The sequence below is a fragment of the Panthera uncia genome, chromosome D1 (assembly GCF_023721935.1).
Source record: "Panthera uncia isolate 11264 chromosome D1, Puncia_PCG_1.0, whole genome shotgun sequence".
Taxonomy (NCBI): domain Eukaryota; kingdom Metazoa; phylum Chordata; class Mammalia; order Carnivora; family Felidae; genus Panthera; species Panthera uncia.
In genome coordinates this window covers 53,947,913-53,965,905 of record NC_064808.1, presented here as the reverse complement: position 1 = coordinate 53,965,905, position 17,993 = coordinate 53,947,913, and the positions used below count along the sequence as shown (strand labels likewise).

The 17,993-nt window shown below is 36.9% G+C and overlaps 1 protein-coding gene and 1 long non-coding RNA gene across 5 annotated transcripts in view; both read left to right on the top strand.

The window, feature by feature from the left end:
• FCHSD2 (FCH and double SH3 domains 2) overlaps window positions 1-17,993 on the top strand; it is a 302,350-nt gene that overhangs the window by 200,257 nt on the left and 84,100 nt on the right. The window lies entirely within an intron of this gene.
• LOC125914302 (uncharacterized) lies at window positions 8,092-14,860 on the top strand. Its single transcript, XR_007455274.1, has 2 exons — window positions 8,092-10,928; window positions 12,529-14,860. It is a non-coding gene; the product is annotated as an uncharacterized LOC125914302 (long non-coding RNA).

Below are 17,993 nucleotides of genomic sequence, written 5' to 3'. Positions count from 1 at the left end.
GTGTATTACTCATCTCCTAACCACTCACTCTGGTCACCGACGCAGCCTTTGATTTCCCCCTCCCAAACTTGCTACTCTCAAAGCTACCCAATCTCAGTAGCATCAACTATATCATTGCAGTTGCTCATGCCAGAAGCATCAGTGCCATTCTTATTGCCCCTCCAAACCTCACATCCATCCCAACGGTAAATTCCTTCAGCTCTGCCTTTAAAATAGAACCAATTTACCCCACCTCCACTGCTACTATTCTAAATCAAGCCACCATTATTATTATCTCTTGCATGTATTTTAGCAAGGTTCTTCTAATTGACTGTGCTTCCTTCCGCTTTTCCCTTTAATGTCTGTTCTCCACTCACTAGCCAAAGTGAGCTTTCTATAACCAAAATCATGGGGTGTCTGTGTGGCTCAGTCCGTTAAGTGTCCAACTTTAGCTCAGGTCATGATCTCCAACTTTAGCTCAGGTCATGATCTCACTGTTTGTGAGTCTGAGCCCCACACCAGGCTCTCTGCTGTCAGTGCAGAGCCCGCTTCAGATCTTCTGTTCCCCTCTCTTTGTCCCTCCCCCATTTGCACTCTGTCTCTCTCTCTCTTTCTGTCTCTTTCAAAAATAAATACATTTTAAATAAATAAGCAAACTGAAATCAGATTATGTCATCAGATTATGTCATTCCTTTGCTCAAAACCTACTAGTAGTTTCTCTTCATTCAGTTTAAAAGTCAAAATTCTTACCAAGGTCCTATGTAATCTACCACTCTTTCCCTCACTGTACTTCAGCTGTGTTGGCCTTCTTTTATTCCACAGCAATCATACTCTTACCTCAGGGCCTTTGCCCTTGCCTATTTCCTCAGCAAGCTATTCTCTCAGATATCCACATAACTTATTACTCCTTTACTTCATTCAGTTCTTTGTTCAAATGTGGCTACCCAATTAGCATCCTTTTCCTCATTCTCTGTTTCTTTACTTTATTTATATATGTATTGTATTTATTATGATCAGACATAATACTTAAGAACGGAGATTTTGGTCTGATTTTTCTTCCATGCAGTGTCCCTGCTACCTAGAATAATGCCTGGCAGATAGTAGGCTCTTGATAAATGTTTGTTGAACAACTTTTTGTACATTCATGTTTAATACATTCATTTGGGTAAAATTTTGGTGATATATTAGTAATATCTGGTTTTTTACAGCTATAAATTAGATGTTTAACTTATTTTGTAAGGAGAATTAGTGTCAACTTAGCTATGACGTGGCCTTTAAGAGAGAGAGTTCACTTTCAGAATGTACATAAATGTTTCAGAAAGCAGAATTAGAGATTAGAGATATTTTGAAAAAGAACTTATTAATGAAGTGATAAGAGTGCATCACCACCTATACATTTCTGAGATCCAGAGTTTACCTTGCTGCCTTAGTTTCTGATGCTTAGGAGACCCTCTCAAGACTGTTTCTCAAAGAATGTCCTTCTTCCCTAACTGTAACCTTCCTTTCTGCTCCAAGACTGTTAGGTATCTCATGTTTTCTGGCATATCTTATTTTTCTTAATATCCAGTATTACATTTTATTTTCTATTGTAGTACAGTAACTTCATAAGTTCCTTTTATTCTTTCCACTTCTAGTAACAAAATTTTTGAAAGTTGTAGTATATTAGAAGTAGTGGAGTAGTTCTGTTTGCTTCAGTGTGGTCAGGGGCTCTGGAAAATGTGAACTGTTCACCTTAAGAAAAAGCAGATAATTCTATCAAGAAAGCCCTCCTCCAGGACTAGGTTTTCATTGCCTTATATTTCTTAGCCTATAAGATCCTGTTTCTTCATCTACGGAAATATCTCTAACAATATCCTTTCAAGAGTTGTAAAATCATGTAAATGGTTCATACATAGTAGGTGTTCTTTAAGTATTCATTTCTCTTTCCATCTTCCCTGATTTTCCACTAATCAATATAACTTAATGTTTTATCTGTATTAATAAGTTCTTATGTATCTTAACTAAATTTTCTTACCATAATAGTTAAAGTTGATATATATAAGTAAACACAAAAGCATAGGGAATTGTTCTCACTCTAAAAATACTGAAGACTAATATTAGATTAGTATTTTCCCTAACAGACCTTATATATCTTTCTGGTATAAAAATAGAGAAGAGAGAGTTAACTTCACCTGAGTGACCAAGCATGACCAATCTAAATGAAAGTACAAAGGGAGTTTCCAAGCATTAAACTCATGGGTGCTCTTCCTTTGTAACTTTATCTTCAATGCAGGCAATGTGCAGACAAACCATGAAGATGTAGGGATTTTTTTGGTTCTTACCAAAAATAAAAATGCTCTAAATAAAAATGTCTGTTGAGAGTGCCAACAGCATGTGAATTCAGAAAGTTATCTTTTAAGTGAAAGAAAGTATGTTTTTTATGGTATTCTTGTCAACAAGAATGTACCCTAAGCTTTATGGGTTAAAAACTTTATCTAGTATACTGAACTTCAGACTCATTTCCTAGCAAGCACAATTGATTTTAGTTAGATATTAAGAATGTGTAAATAAACTCTGAAAAGGTACACTTCAAACAGTGGGAAAATAACAGATCATAAAGGTAATGAAGTTGAAGTTCTCTAGAAAAAGAAAACTTTTGATCCCTACATCATACTGGGCCAAATTATAGGTTCATTAAAGATAAATGTAACAGACAAAAACATGGGTCAATATTTATCTGATCTGAGTGTGAGGAGGAGATTTTTAAGTATTCCAGCAAAGGTAGACACTACATGGTGTGATTTGACCCTTCCAGATGTTTTCAACATGTAATACAATAATAATAACAACAGTAACTAACATTTATTGAGCCAAGTACCAACCCTTGTAGTAAGCGCTTTACTACAGTCAAAGTGCTAAGATTGAGAAACACTGCCCTAGAACTATATGATCTATAACCCTAGTCTGCTTTCCAGGTTATGCAGACGACAATGTCACCTGATGTTTTGCCGTGGTGTAATGAGTATTGCAAGCTTCCCAGTCTGCAGCATCTGTTTCCTCACTGCTTGCTGCTCTGCTGCTTAGCAGATGCCATCTGTATTATTAATGTTCTGTTACAGCAACATCCTAATGCAAGATACTAATTCTATAGTAATTAAGACAAAGGTTAAACCACTAAAATAGACCCAAAATGTAATAGCTCAGATAAGATAGATGTTAATTATTTCTCATGCAATAGTTCAGGATAGATTGGTAGGTTCTACCTCATGAAATTATTTAAGGACCCGTGTAACAAGGTAACTCAACTAATTTCTGTCATCACCAGCTTGGCCAAGCCTGGGGCATTGACTCATTTGAGTTATATCCAGTGGATAGAGGAAAGAGAACATGAGGAAGACATACCATTTTCTTAAAATCTAGTTGTGAAAGTGGCATATATTACTTCTGTTCACATTGTGTTAGAAAGAACTTATCCACATGAGGGGCACGTGGGTGGCTCAGTCGTTTGAGCACCCAACTCTTGGTTTCAGCTTGGGTCATGATCTCAGGGTTTGTGAGTTTGAGCCCCACATCAGGCTCTGTGCTGACAGCATGGAGCCTGCTTGGGATTCTCTCTCTCCCTCTCTCTGCCTCTCCTCTACTGTTGCTCTCTTTCTCTCTCAAAATAAATAAATAAAACTGGAAGGAAGGAAGGAAGGAAGGAAGGAAGGAAGGAAGGAAGGACTTAGCCACATGACCAGACCATACAGCAGAGGAAGCTAGGACGTGCAGTCCCACCATGTGCCTAGGAAGACAACAGTTTCCACCATAACCCCTATCTGTGCTGCCTCTAAATATCTGATAAGGCAGATGACTGTGAGAGTTAAAATGTTTTTATAAATCAATAAGAAAAATAGAAATGTCCTAAATGAAACCAGGAAAAGCTAAAATTTAGTTTAAAGAAGAGAAATATGCCCTTGCATATATGGTCAATATTTTCAATATTTGACAAGAGAGCCAAAAACTCCTATAAGAAGACACAGGAGAAGAACTCCTTCACATTGGTCTTGGCACTGATTTTTTTACATATGACACCAAAAGCACAAGCAACAAAAGCAATGACAAATAAGTAGTACTACATCAAACTGAACTTCTGCACAGCAAAAGAAACACACAAAATGAGACAGCAATCTATAGAATGAATGACAGAAAATATTTTCAAATCATGTATCTGATAAGGGATTAATATCCAAAATATGTATAGAACTCCTACAATTCAATAACAAGAAAATAACCCAATTTAAAAATGGACAGATGAACTAAATAGACTTTTTTTTTTCCAAAGAAGACATACAAATAGCCAACAGATACATGACAAGGTGCTGACATCACTAATCATGGAAATGCAAATCAAAATCACAGTAAGATATCACCTCATACCAATTAGAATGGCTATCATGAAAAAGACAAGAGATAAGTGTTGGTGAGGATATGGAGAAAGGGAGCGCTTGTGAACTATTGGTAGGAATGTAACTTGGTACAGCCACTATGGAAAAACCGTATGGAGGCTCCCCCAAAAATTAAAAATAGAGACATGTTTGATCCAGAAATACCATTTCTGAGTATATTATCCAAAGGAAATGAAAACAGAGTCTCAAAGAGCTATCTGCACCCCCATGTTCACTGCAGCATTATTCCCAGTAGCCAAGATATGGAAACAACCTAAGTGTATGTATGTATATGTGTGTGTGTGTGTGTGTGTGTGTGTGTGTGTGTGTGTGTGTGTGTATACACATATATACACACACACACATATATATATATATATACCACATCTTCTTTATATACATACAATAAAATGTTCAGCCATGGAAAAGAAGGAAATCCTACCATTTGCAACAACCTGGATGAACCTTGAGAGCATTATGCTAAGGGAAATAAGTCACACAAAGACAAATACTGTATGATATCACTTATATGTGGAGTCTAAAAAAGCCAAACTCATAGAAACAGTATAGTGGTGGTTACCGTGGGCTGGGGAAATGGGAGAAAAGGGAGGTACTAGTCAAAAGGTAAAAACCTCCAGTTATAAGATAAGTTCTGGGGATCTAACATACAGCGTGGTGATGATAGCTCATAGTACTATATTATAGACTTGAAAGTTGCTAAGAGAATAGATCTTAAATGTTCTCACCACAAAAAAAGGAGATGGTTGGGCACCTAGATGGCTCAGTTGGTTAAGTTGGATGTGATCTCGTCACATATTTTGCAATATATAAATATATCAAACCAACAAATTGTACCTTAAACTTACAGTGTTATATGTCAGTTATTTTTCGATAAGGCTGGAAAAAAGAGAAATATAAAAGACTAGTGACGATTCATCTATAGTCATTTGAGTTTTGACAAAGATATCAAGACCATTCTGTGAAAAAGAATAGTCTTTCAACAAATGGTGCTGAGACAACAATATCCACATACAAAAGAGTATAAAAATTAATTCAAAGTGAATTAAAGGCTTAAATGTAAGAGCTAAAAGTACAAAACTCTTAGAATTTTCCTTCTTTAGCTTTAGCATTTATATCCTAGGAATTTATTGTAAGTAGACATCTATGAAAATATTTGAGTACAGAAATGAGTACAGAGATAAAAAAAATTAAAAGCAACTAAAATATTTAAAAATAAAACATTCAGGGGCACCTGGGTGGCTCAGTTGGTTAAGTGTCTGACTCTTGATCTCATCTCAGGTCATGATTTCATGGGTTTGTGAGTTCAAGCCCCACATTGGCTATACATTGTCAATGCAGAGCCTGCTTGGGATTCTCTCTGTCCCTTCCCCGTTTGCTCTCTTTCTCAGAATAAATAAATAAAATTAAAAAATAAAAATAGGGGCACCTGGGTGGTTCAGTCGGTTAAGCATCTGACTTCAGCTCAGGTCATGATCTTGTGGTCAGTGGGTTCGAGACCCATGTCGGGATCTGTGCTGATAGCTCAGAGCCTGGAGCCTGCTTCGGATTCTGTGTCTCCCTCTCTCTCTCCCTTTCTCTCTCTCTCTCTCTCTCTCAAAAATAAACATTTAAAAAAATTAAATATAAAATAAAACATTCAATAATTTGAAATAATTTAAATATTTGATAATAAATAGTAATTTGTGATATATCTAAATGATGTTATGTACTATAATTCATTTAAAACAAAATTTTTTTAACCTTTACTTATTTTTGGAGAGAGACAGAGTATGAGCAGGGGAGGGACAGAGAGAGAGAGGGAGACACAGAATCTGAAGCAGGCTCCAGGCTCTGAGCTGTCAGCACAGAGCCCAATGTGGGGCTCGAACTCACAAACCTTGAGATCATGACCTGAGCTGAAGTTGGGCACTTAATCAACTGAGCCATCCAGGCACTACTATAATTCATCTTAACTTACATTGTAGAAGATGATTTAATGACATGAAAAATGTTAACACTGTATTAACTGGATAAATGGATCATAAATAAAATGTATTTGTTCTTGTGTAACCTACTAATAGCTTTACCTTGGTATTCCTATTATGCACTTAAAAATTAAAGCCCAACCTAAATTCTTATAGCTCATCTGTTTTAACATAATGGCTTAAGATTAAACATCATTTTGTAAGTGAAATTTTTCTATTAACTTTATAAATATATACTGTTTTAAAAATAAATTCAGTGAAATCCGAGTAATAGAAATGTTGTGACAGATATTTTAATGATTGATTTATTTTAAAAACATAACGAATAATGTAGCAGGAACTTTATAAACTTTTAACTACAAGTTTATCTATCTATATCTATATCTGTATCTATATCTATATATCTATGTCTATTTAATGTTTATTTATATTTGAGAGAGAGGGAGACACAGAATCCAAAGCAGGCTCCAGGCTCTGAGCTGTCAGCACAGAGCCCGATGCGGGGCTTGAACTCACAAGCTGTGAGATCATGACCTGAGCCAAAGTTGGACGCTTAACCAACTGAGCCACCCAGGTGCCCCTACAACTTTATATTTTTTAGCCATGAGTTTTTTTTTAATAATGTTTGTTTATTTTCAAGAGAGAGAAAGGAGAGAGTGCGTGAGCGTGGGTGGGGGAAGGGCAGAGAGAGAGGGAAAAAGAGAATCCTAAGAGTCAGATGCTCAACTGACTGAGCCATCCAGGCGCCCCTTGCCGTGAGTTTTTAATACGTTTGTAGTATTATCTGGATTTCTAACAGGAGTGTTCAAAGTTATACCAAAAGCTGGCAGTAATTTCAAATCATTTTTCAGATCATAAGCATAGTTGCTTTGTAATTGTTTATGAATGTAAATGTGAGTATAGTGTTCTATGGCATAGTTGTAGTAGAGCCCTTTTTCTTTAACTTTAAGAAAGATAAATGTTCTGTTTGATTACCAGATTACCAAAAGAAGATTTTCACAGTACCAAGAAACCCAAATACAAAATTAAAATTAAAATTAAAATCTATTATGCAGCAGTAAATTACTCTTAATGTCATTTTAGCATAATTTTCTAATCTTTTCTATGCATGTATTATATATACATGCATCAGACTTAGTATTATTTTGTTCACGTTAGTGCTTTTTTTTCTCACGTAAAATACATTGTGAACTATTCCTGTCTTTATTACTTGAAGATGTGATTTTCATGACCACATAATATTTAATTAAAATGCCATAAATTTTCTTGTCCCCTTTGGTCTGCTTTTATAAATCTGTAGTAAAGATTCTTTTATACAAATATTTGTACACCTCTTTTTTTTCCCTAAAGTTTATTTATTTTGAGAGAGATAGCACACTCAAGCAGGGGAGGGGTAGAGAGAAAGGGAGAGAGTGTCAGCACAGAGCCTGATGTAGGGCTCAAACTCACTAACCTTGAGATCATGACCTGAACCGAAACCAAGAGAAAACCTCTTTGATAACTTCCTTAAGATACCTTCTTACAGCTTCATTCCCTGGTCAAAACCAAAGATGTATTAATACTTCCCGTATACGCTGATTACCTTCCAGAAAGATATCATTTTATGCTCCTGAAAGTAGTGTATGAAAGTACCTATTTTCTTGTACCCTTATCAAAACTATATTTTTTAATGTTTTTTAATTTCATTTATTTTGAGAGAGACCATGTGTGAGTGGGGGACGGGCAGAGGGAGAGAGAGAATCCCATGTAGGCTCCATGCTCAGCAGCTCACATCTGAAAAAACAGGTAATAGAGCAGGTAAGACATTCAGTAGGGCTTGATCCCATGAACCGTGAGATCATGACCTGAGCCAAAATCAAGAGTTGGATGCTGAGTGCCCAGGTGGCTAAGTTGGTTGAGCATCCGAGTTTGGCTCAGGTCGTGATCTCATGGTTTGTGGGTTTGGGCCCCACATCAGGCTCTTTGCTGACAGGTCAGAGCCTGGGGCCTGCTTCAGATTCTGTGTGTGTGTGTCTCTCTCTGCTCCTCCCGCCGCTCACACTCTGTCTGTCTCTGTCTCAAAGATAAACATTAAAAAAAAATTTTTTTTTAAAGTTGGATACTCAACCAGCTGAGCCACCAGGGCACCCCAAAATTGTATTTTATAACTAACTAAATATACCTGTATGAGCAACAATTTGGATAATTATATAATATTCGTAATTAAATATTTTAATTTTTTGCTTGCTAATAAATTGAACATTTTCATTTGTGTTATTTAAACCACTTTTCTTGCCAGTTACAAACTGACGAAAAGGGACGCCTGGTTGGCTCAGTTGATTAAGCATCTGACTCTTGATTTCAGCTCAGATCATGATCTCACAGTTGGTGAGATTGACCCTGGTGTGGAGCCTACATAGGATTCTCTCTCTCCTCTCTTTCTGCCCCCCCCTCACTCTTGCTGTCTCTTTCTCTCAAAATAAATAAGCATTTAAAAAAATAAAAAACAATTTGGGGTGGCTGGGTGGCTCAGTTGGTTAAGTATCCAGCTCTTGATTTCAGCTTGGGTCGAGATCTCACAGTCATGGGATCAAGCCCCACATAGGGCTCTGCACTGAGCATGAGCCTGCTTTGGATTCCCTTCTTGTCTCTCTGCCTCTCTCCCCCAATAGCATGCTTGCACTCTCTCTCTCTCTCCCTCAAAATAAATATACAAACATTAAAAAAAAGAAAAAAACAAATTGAAGCAAAGGGTGGATGATTAAAAGACCAAGACAATCACTGCTGAAGATAGTAATGACACATTAACAGAGTTGCAGCCTATATTTTGTACCAAGCAAACTGATATCCAATGTAATTTATTATGTTCTATATCCTATGAGATGCTATTTTAGACATTGGAGATACAGTACTGTTAGCAGACATTTTTATTTCAGACCATTCATTCATTTATAATTTAACATATTTTCTAGGTGCTTTCTGTGTTCCATTTACTGGAGGCACAATAGAGAACAAGATCCACATGGCCTCTGTTCTCTTGAAGGAGAATAAAAATATAAAAGTAACTTTATTCATTATTTATTACTTGCCACACATCGTGCTAATATTATTCCATATATTATTTCCTTTAATATTAAAATGATATTTGGAAACTGCATTTTGGAGACATACATGTGTGTGGTCAGTTTTGTTCGTATCACCTGAAATACTAACATGCTTTATAAAAGGCCTTTTAGTATCAAAAATGTGGTGCATTTGTGAGCAGCGTAGAATGAACACACACATGCGACAAAGTCTCATTTCACTTAAATATTGTTGTGAGACCTTCAGTCCCTAAAATGTTTGTAGTGACAAGTTTAAAAGGGTAAGGATGATAAATAATCTGATTCCCACTTAGGGCTAAAATGTATTTGTCCTCCCTCTTTAAATTAGAGCCAGGAATCATCTGTGTTAGGCTATAAATGCCTTTTCAGCGTGTCTTTGTGCTTTCTACATAGAGAGTATAGCACTGGTGCACAAAACACAGGGGGCTCTTGCCATTGGAGACTGTCTAATCCACAGATACGAAGAAGCTCCCTGGAACTTTACTGCTTGTTTACAGAAAGTCACCCACCATTGTTATAGATGCCTAGAAGGCGAGGAGTTTTCTCTAAGAGATCAAAATCTAACAGAAGCTGGAATGTTTGCACCAAATAGGCAGCTTTTAAAATCTGAGTAAACCTCCACAACTCGTTAAAGAAAACTAAGTTATAATTGTAGGTAACATTAAACTTTGGAATAAGAAAGTAGAAAGTTAATATTTTCTTTTATAATTTTGAATCCATTACTCAGGTATTTGAGGCACAATGTGTTACAACTACAGTCTTACTAAAATGCGGGGGGATATGTTTAGTTGTAACTTTTTTAGAAGACGAATTATTGTCACTGCTGCTGAGAAATGGATTCTGTCTTTCTTGATCTTCCTTGCTTTCTTCCTGAATGTCCTCAGTTAATGTTTTTTTTCTGTGATTCAAATAGTGCTGAGCACAGCAGAGGTTGTTGCTGGAATTGAATTAAGAATGGACATGTGAGTGTTTATAATAAGAAAGCCAAATTCTTTTTTCATAGACTCTGTACTTGAAAGCTTTGATGTCCTGAATAACTACATACCCCCAAAAGTACAATTTGGCTACTATATTAAAATTTGAAAATATCCTGCTTTACATGTTTAGTTCAAAGGCCACTTTCATTACATACATATAAAGACCAAACTTCTGTGACTCTTATCCTTATTATATTTTTAGAAAGTATTTATAATCTTGGGGCACCTGGGTGGCTCAGTTGGGTAAATGTCCAACTTCAGCTCAGGTTGTGATCTCATGGTTCATGAATTCAAGCCCCGCATCGGGCTCTGTGCTGACAGCTTGGAGCCTGGAGCTTCTCTCTGTGTCTTCCTCTCTCTCTGGCACTCCCCCGCTTCACCCTGTCTCTCTCTCTCTCCTTCAAAAATAAGTAAACATTTAAAAAAAATTTTTTTTAAAGAAAGTACTTGTGGGGCGCCTGGATGGCTCAGTCAGTTAAGCGACCGACTTCGGCTCAGGTCATGATCTCGCGGTCTGTGAGTTCGAGCCCCGCGTCGGGATCTTTGCTGACAGCTCAGAGCCTGGAGCCTGTTTCGGATTCTGTGTCTCCCTCTCTCTGACCCTCCCCCGTTCATGCTCTTTCTCTCTCTGTCTCAAAAATAAATAAATGTTAAAAAAAAAAAAAGATAAAAGGAAAGTATTTGTAATCTTAAATCTGCTTTAAAGTGCAACACCCCAAAAAAGTACAATTCAAGATCTTTTTAAAACCCGAATTGACTAATTAGGAAAACAAATAATCAAAATGATGAATTAGTCTTTTTTTCTAATGTTTTATTTTTTGTTTATTTTTGAGAGAGAGACAGAGCATGAACAGGGAAAGGGCAGAGAGAGAGGAAGACACAGAATCTGAAACAGGCTCCAGGCTCCGAGCTGTCAGCACAGAGCTTGACATAAGGCTTGAACTCACAAACCGCAAGATCATGACCTGAGCTAAAGTTGGACACTTAACCGACTGAGCCACCCAGGCACCCCAGTGATCAAAATGATGAATTCGGGACACCTGGGTGGCTGAGTTGGTTAAGGATCCAACTCTGAATTTCAGCTCAGGTCATGGTCTCACAGTTCATGAGTTCGAGCCCTGCACCAGGCTGCAAAATGATGAATTAGTCTTTAAAGTTTGTTTTTTAACACTTATTTTTGAGAGAGAGAGAGAGAGAGAGAGAGAGAGAGAGAGAGAGAATGCGAGCAGGGGAGGGGCAGAGAGACAGAGACACAGAATCCGAAGCAGGTTCCAGGCTCTGAGCTGTCAGCAGAGAACCCAATGTGGGTCTCAAACTCATGGACCGCAAGATCATGACCTGCGCCAAAGTTTGATGCTTAACCAACTGAGCCACCCAGGGGCACCAATGATTAATTGGTCTTAAGCAAGCTTTGATAAATACTGATTTTAGTAGTTAAGAACTGAACTGTTCTCTTAATAAAAACTGTGGCAAATGTTATTCTTCAGGACTTTCCACTACATGATACTATGAGCATCATTTCCTCCAGAAAATCTTCCTTAAATTTCCACATTTGTTGAGGTCATTCTCTTCTGCCACCTTGTATAAATAAAATTATCTATTACATATTCATGCCTAACACTTGGCCAAATTCTTCATGGTTCAAATACACCATATATAAACAGACTCAACCCTTGGGGCACCTGGGTGGCTCAGTCAGGTAAGCGTCTGACTCTTGATTTTGGCTCAGGTCATGATCTTACAGTTCATGAGTTCAAGCCCCCACATCAGGCTCTGCACTGACAGTGTGGAGCCTGCTTGGGATTCTCTCTCTCTTCCTCTCTATCTCTGCTCCCCCCTTTCAAAATAAATAAATAAACTTTAAAAAAAAAACAAAACTTTAAACAGACTCAACCCTTGGCATAGTTTTTGGCACAGAGTAGGTTATCAATAAATTTTTATAGAATTGAACTGTTGAATAATCACTTTGTTATTATGTTTATAACAAGTTCCTTTTTGTCATAGTATTCCATATTGCATAGAAAATTCAGGTGCAAAGAAATGTAGCTGTTGGGGCATCTGGGTGGCTCATTCGGTTGAGCGTCCGACTTCAGCTCAGGTCATGATCTCACGGTATGTGAGTTCAAGCCCCATATCGGGCTCTGTGCTGACAGCTCAGAGCCTGGAGCCTGCTTCGGATTCTGTGTGTGTGTCTCTCTCTGCCCCTCCCCTGCTCTCTCTCTCTCTCTCTTTTTCTCTCTCTCTCAAGTAAATAAACATTAAAAAAGAAAAAAAGAAAAAAAGAAAAAAATGTAGCTGTCACGTTTGAGTATACCATACACCTAAGATTGTTTCAGTCAGAGGCTGTCATGGGGCTGTAATGATCAGACCATGTTCACTACAACCATCAGTTGTAGTTAGGAGGAGACCAAAGGAAACATCTAAACCATCATACTATTTCCTTTCCATTAATGGTCCCATATATCCAAAAAAAATGTATATCAACTCTTCCCCAAAATTTCAATGTAAGGAACTTTCATATTGCTTGCATTAGGGATATTGCCTCCTGAACTAAAATTAAAGCTTTATATTCTCCATGCTAACTATTTTCTGGCATTTCAGTACTTTCATGTCAAAAGTACACATAAAAGATGCCACTGAAATAACAGCCAAAAGATCAATATGGGAAAATTCTAGATTTAATTTGGAATGCCAAAAATTCTTAGGTTTGCAGCAGTCATATTTGCTATCTGATACCTACAATTTCCTTGTTTATATACCTAGAGAGCTGAACGTCTATTATAGTTTCTTCCAGAAGTCTTTCGGTTTCCTCCATCAGGCCTTTTGGCCCTCTAGCTCTCCTTGCCTCCAGCTTAAAAACTTTTGTTTATAGTTTTTATATAAGTATAAAACAACAACAAAAAATACCATTTAAATGCAACCAAGTCTATAAATCAGTCAAATTCAAATTGATGAAATAATTAAATATGATAGCTGATAAAGATTAGTGGAACATAAATTGCTACTTGAGATATGAATTATGATGCTGTCTCTAAGCTGTTTTGAAAATCCGTGCCTGTTCTTCCGTATGCCTATAATGACTCTTCCTCATCACCCCTTTTGTTTTGTTAGTAAAGTGTTCACAGATGTCATTTTATCTCCACATCTTGCAAATATGTCATTTACATTTTAAGTTCAAGGTCATTTCAAGTACAAGAGCTCTTTTCATTAACCTAGGACCATTGGATTAAAACAACTTGACACATTGATCATAAACATAAGCGTGGGCACAGAGATCCCACGGCAATTCCCCAGTAAAAGGTTGATCTTCCATATTGTCCTGGATTAAATTATATCATCTAAAAATTATTTAGATGAAAACAAAAAAATTTAAATTGCTACAATGAATTTATGAACTGCAAAGATTATGTGATTATATCCTTAGCTTCCACTTTAAGAAAAACTACTCTGATTAGTTTTATCTATGCTCTGTATATGTGAGGAACAAAAGAGATTTGGGGCTACTGAAATTGGAACACAGGCAAGAGATTTCTGAAAGCACTATACTCAAGCCAGTAGATTTTGGCTTGAATGTTTTGACATATACCTGCCTTAAGATCATCTGGGCATGTCACTCACCTTTATCACATTTTACTTGAGTGCTGATTCTGATGGATTTGTTAGAAATGAAGATTATGGTTAGCAGTAGAGTGAGATGGAAAATAATGGATGGCTGACAGACTAAAATCAGTTTGTATATATTAAAAAATGGTCAAAACCATGCTTATTAAAACTTCTCAATCAAGTATTTGTGGAGTCTCTGAAGCTTCTTGGAAAATTCTGGATTCCCTGGAGCACTGAGGTAAAAACATAGTCACTAAATAAATAGCAACAGCAATAATAAATCTTGGGGAGAGAAAGAGGAATCTGATTTCCTGAAGTACCACATTACATTATTTAAAAACATTTTTTTAATGTTTATTTTTGAGAAAGAGGGAGACAGAACACAAGCAGGGGAGAGGCAGAGAGAGAGAGAGAGAGAGAGAGAGAGAGAGAGAGAATCTGAAGTGGGCTCCAGGCTGTGAGCTGTCAGCACAGAGCCCAACGCAGAGTTCAAACTCACAAGCCATGAGCCAAAGTCAGACGCTCAACCAGCTGAGCTACTCAGGCGCCCCCACATTACATTATTTTAAATGGAAAGTTCTTAAAAGATTATGACATATGCAAAGAAACAGGAGTGTATAGCCCTTCCAGAGGACTAAAAGGAGTCAATAGAAATTGACCCTAAAGAAGCACATACATTGGACTTACTAGACAAAGATTTTAAATCACCTATTTTTAACAAAGAGCTAAAGGAAACCATAAAGCCAAAGAACTAAAGTATGAGAATAATGTCCCACCAAAGAGAGAATATCAACAAAGAGAAATTATAAAAAAGAGCCAAATAGAAATCCTGGTGTAGGAAAGTACAATAACTAAAATAGGAATGCACTAGAAGGGTTCAGCAGCAAATCTGAGCTGGCAAAAGAAAGAATCCATGAATTTAAGGTGAAACAATTGAGATTATCCAGTCTGAGAAAGGAATATTTAAAGTCTGATTTAAAAGACATGAACATGGGGCACCTGGGTGGCTCCGTCGGTGGAGTGTCCGACTCTTGATTTTGACTCAGGTCATGATTTCAGGGTAGTGAGATTGAGCCCTGCGTGGGGCTCCGCCCTGAGCATGGAGTCTGCTTGAGATCCTCTCCATCTCTCCCGCTGCCCCCTCCCCCGCTTATATGCTTTCTCTCTTTCTAAAATGTAAATAAATAAATAAACAAAATTATAAAATGTTGATGGACTTATAATGTGTTAAAGATACATTTGTATGGCAGTAATAGCACAGAGGAGGGTAGCAATAGAGCTATGTAGGACCAAAGTTGATACACCATTGAAATTAAGTTTGCATTAATCCAAACCAGTTTGCTTTAAATTAAGATGTTAGTTGTAATCTCCGGGCAACCACTGTGAAAATAATTCCCAAAAAAAACATAATAAAAGAAACATCGAATTAGAGTGGTACACTTGAAAATGCCTATTTTACAGATCTCATGAGAAGATACATTATTCTTTGTTTTATAAATGGGGAAACTGAGGCCTTAAGTACATAATAGAATTAAGATTCAAAACCAAGTCTGTCACAAAAAAAAAACCCTCACTATGGGTCCTATAAGGGAAATAGATGAAAATCCTGGATAGAACATAGAAATGGTGAAGCTTTATTATTCTAATAATCATCTTTTACAAATACTATACTTTTTTGACTCCATCAGATCAGGAGTTTAAAGAAGGAAGATTCAGTACTTGCTTAGAGTAATATTTTTCATAAGCAGTGGACCTGGATTTGAATGCAAGCATATATGGTTCAAAGCTTTCTATCGGACCATGCTGCTTTAGGGTTGCAACCTAAATATTGAGATGGTTTCACCACACTCACCAGCAATTATGCATGCTAGTAAATAACTCAAGAGGACAACACAGAGGGGCATATTCTTGATCTCAGCTCACGTTATGATCTCACAGTTCATCATTTCGAGCCCCACATCCGTCCCTGCACTGATGGTGCAGAGCCTGCTTGGGATTCCTTCTGTTTTTCTCTCTGCCCCTTCCTGACTTGTATGCGCTCTCACGCTCACGCACACTCTCTTTCTCTCTCAAAATAAATAAACTTAAAAAAAGAGAGAGGGAGAGGACAACACAGACTTCATAGAGAAGCAGTGTTGAATTTTCCTTTCCTGGAGTTTTATAATTCACAGAGGGGAGCTTTCTTATTTGTTTCCTCTTTCACAGAACCTGAAGTAACCCAATGCTTTTAAACAAAACAACCACAAGTATAAAATTGGGTGATGTGTTTCTAATTTTACTTTATATCAATTGACATATTCAGTCATGTCTTAAGATATTTACAGTGATACAGATGCAACTCAGTACGTGCTTTGATCTCTTTAAAAAAATTTTTTATTAAAGCATAGTTGACACAATGTTACATTATTTTCAGGTGTATGACATAGTAATTGGACAACTCTATAATGCCATGCTCACTGCAAGTGTAGCTACTATATGTCACCATTATAACACTATTACAGTACCATTGACTATATTCCCTGTGCTGTACCTTTCATTCCCATGACTTCTTTAATCTCTCTTAATTTGTGAAAATCTACTTTCTCTGCATCCTGGTTAAGTATAGGTAAGGTCTTCTCAGAAAGAAACAAATGCAGGCAGGCAATCATTGTTCTCTTCCATCAGCATAGGAGGACTGTAGAATTTTATGATTTAAGAGAGCTCAAATTTATCATCATCTTGATATTTATATCCTTGACTTTTACCCAAAGACTATTTTAGAATGCCCATTGCTCTTAGAAGAGTTTGCCTTCCTAGGCTGTATTAAGGAAACTAAGGAGATTTCAACATAACCATATGACTACGGAATCTGTGCCCTTCCTGGATCCAAATAAGGAGGCCACTGTTTAAAGTTCTCACTGTAGGGGACATTGCACCAAATGCTTAGAAAAATGTCACATTTTCTTTCTCCTAACTCCTTATTCAGCATAATTTTCCTCTTCCAACGTGTTCCAGAGAATTTCTACTTTCCTGAAAATAAATGTTCAGTGGAACACCCTAGTATTTTAAATTTCTGAATTTGTTAAGACAGCCCAATTTTCTTTTTTCTCTTCTCTTTTCTTTCTTTCTTTCTTTCTTTCTTTCTTTCTTTCTTTCTTTCTTTCTTTCTTTTTCCTTTTCTTTCTTTCTTTCTTTCTTTCTTTCTTTCTTTCTTTCTTTCTTTCTTTCCTTCCTTCCTTCCTTCCTTCCTTCCTTCCTTCCTTCCTTCCTTCTTACTATTTTGAGTATTTACTATTACGAGTTTTGATTTCAAACTCAACTGATTTTAGAGATCAGGTTGATCCAATGAGTAAAGAGGGCAGGGGTAATAATACATAAGGGAGTGTGTGGTCTATGGGTAAGAGAAAAGAACATGGCTGCTTAAACACATTCAAATTCAATTTTTCAAATTGAAAAACTGCTAGACTATTAAAACATATGGCTGATCAAAGGCCTGTGGTTTCTCATTTCAGGTATTACAGACTTCTTCCCCTAGCAGTTTGTATCAAATAATTTTTTAAGTTTGACTACGTTTCAAATACATATTTGGATGAGTTAACCTACCAAATTTTTGCATAGTGGAGACCACCAAGGAGCTCATACTGCCAGATTAACTCATATTTGTATAAACCTTGAAAGAATGCTTCTGCCATTTCTGAGCACATATGTGAATTCTAGTTTACCATTGATTACAAAATTTGTGGCTCTTCACACAAGTCTCTATATTAATTGAAGTTTGTGCACAATTGCTCATTTGAAAATGAACAAACAAGTATACTTAGAACATTCTTGTGCCTTGCTCATTGAACGCTACACAAGGCAGGCACCTGGGTCATTCAGTCATTTAAGCATCCAGCTTCAGCTCAGGTCATGATCTCATGGTTCATGAGTTCAAGCCCCACATCAGGCTCTCTGCTATCAGCACAGAGCCTACTTCGGATC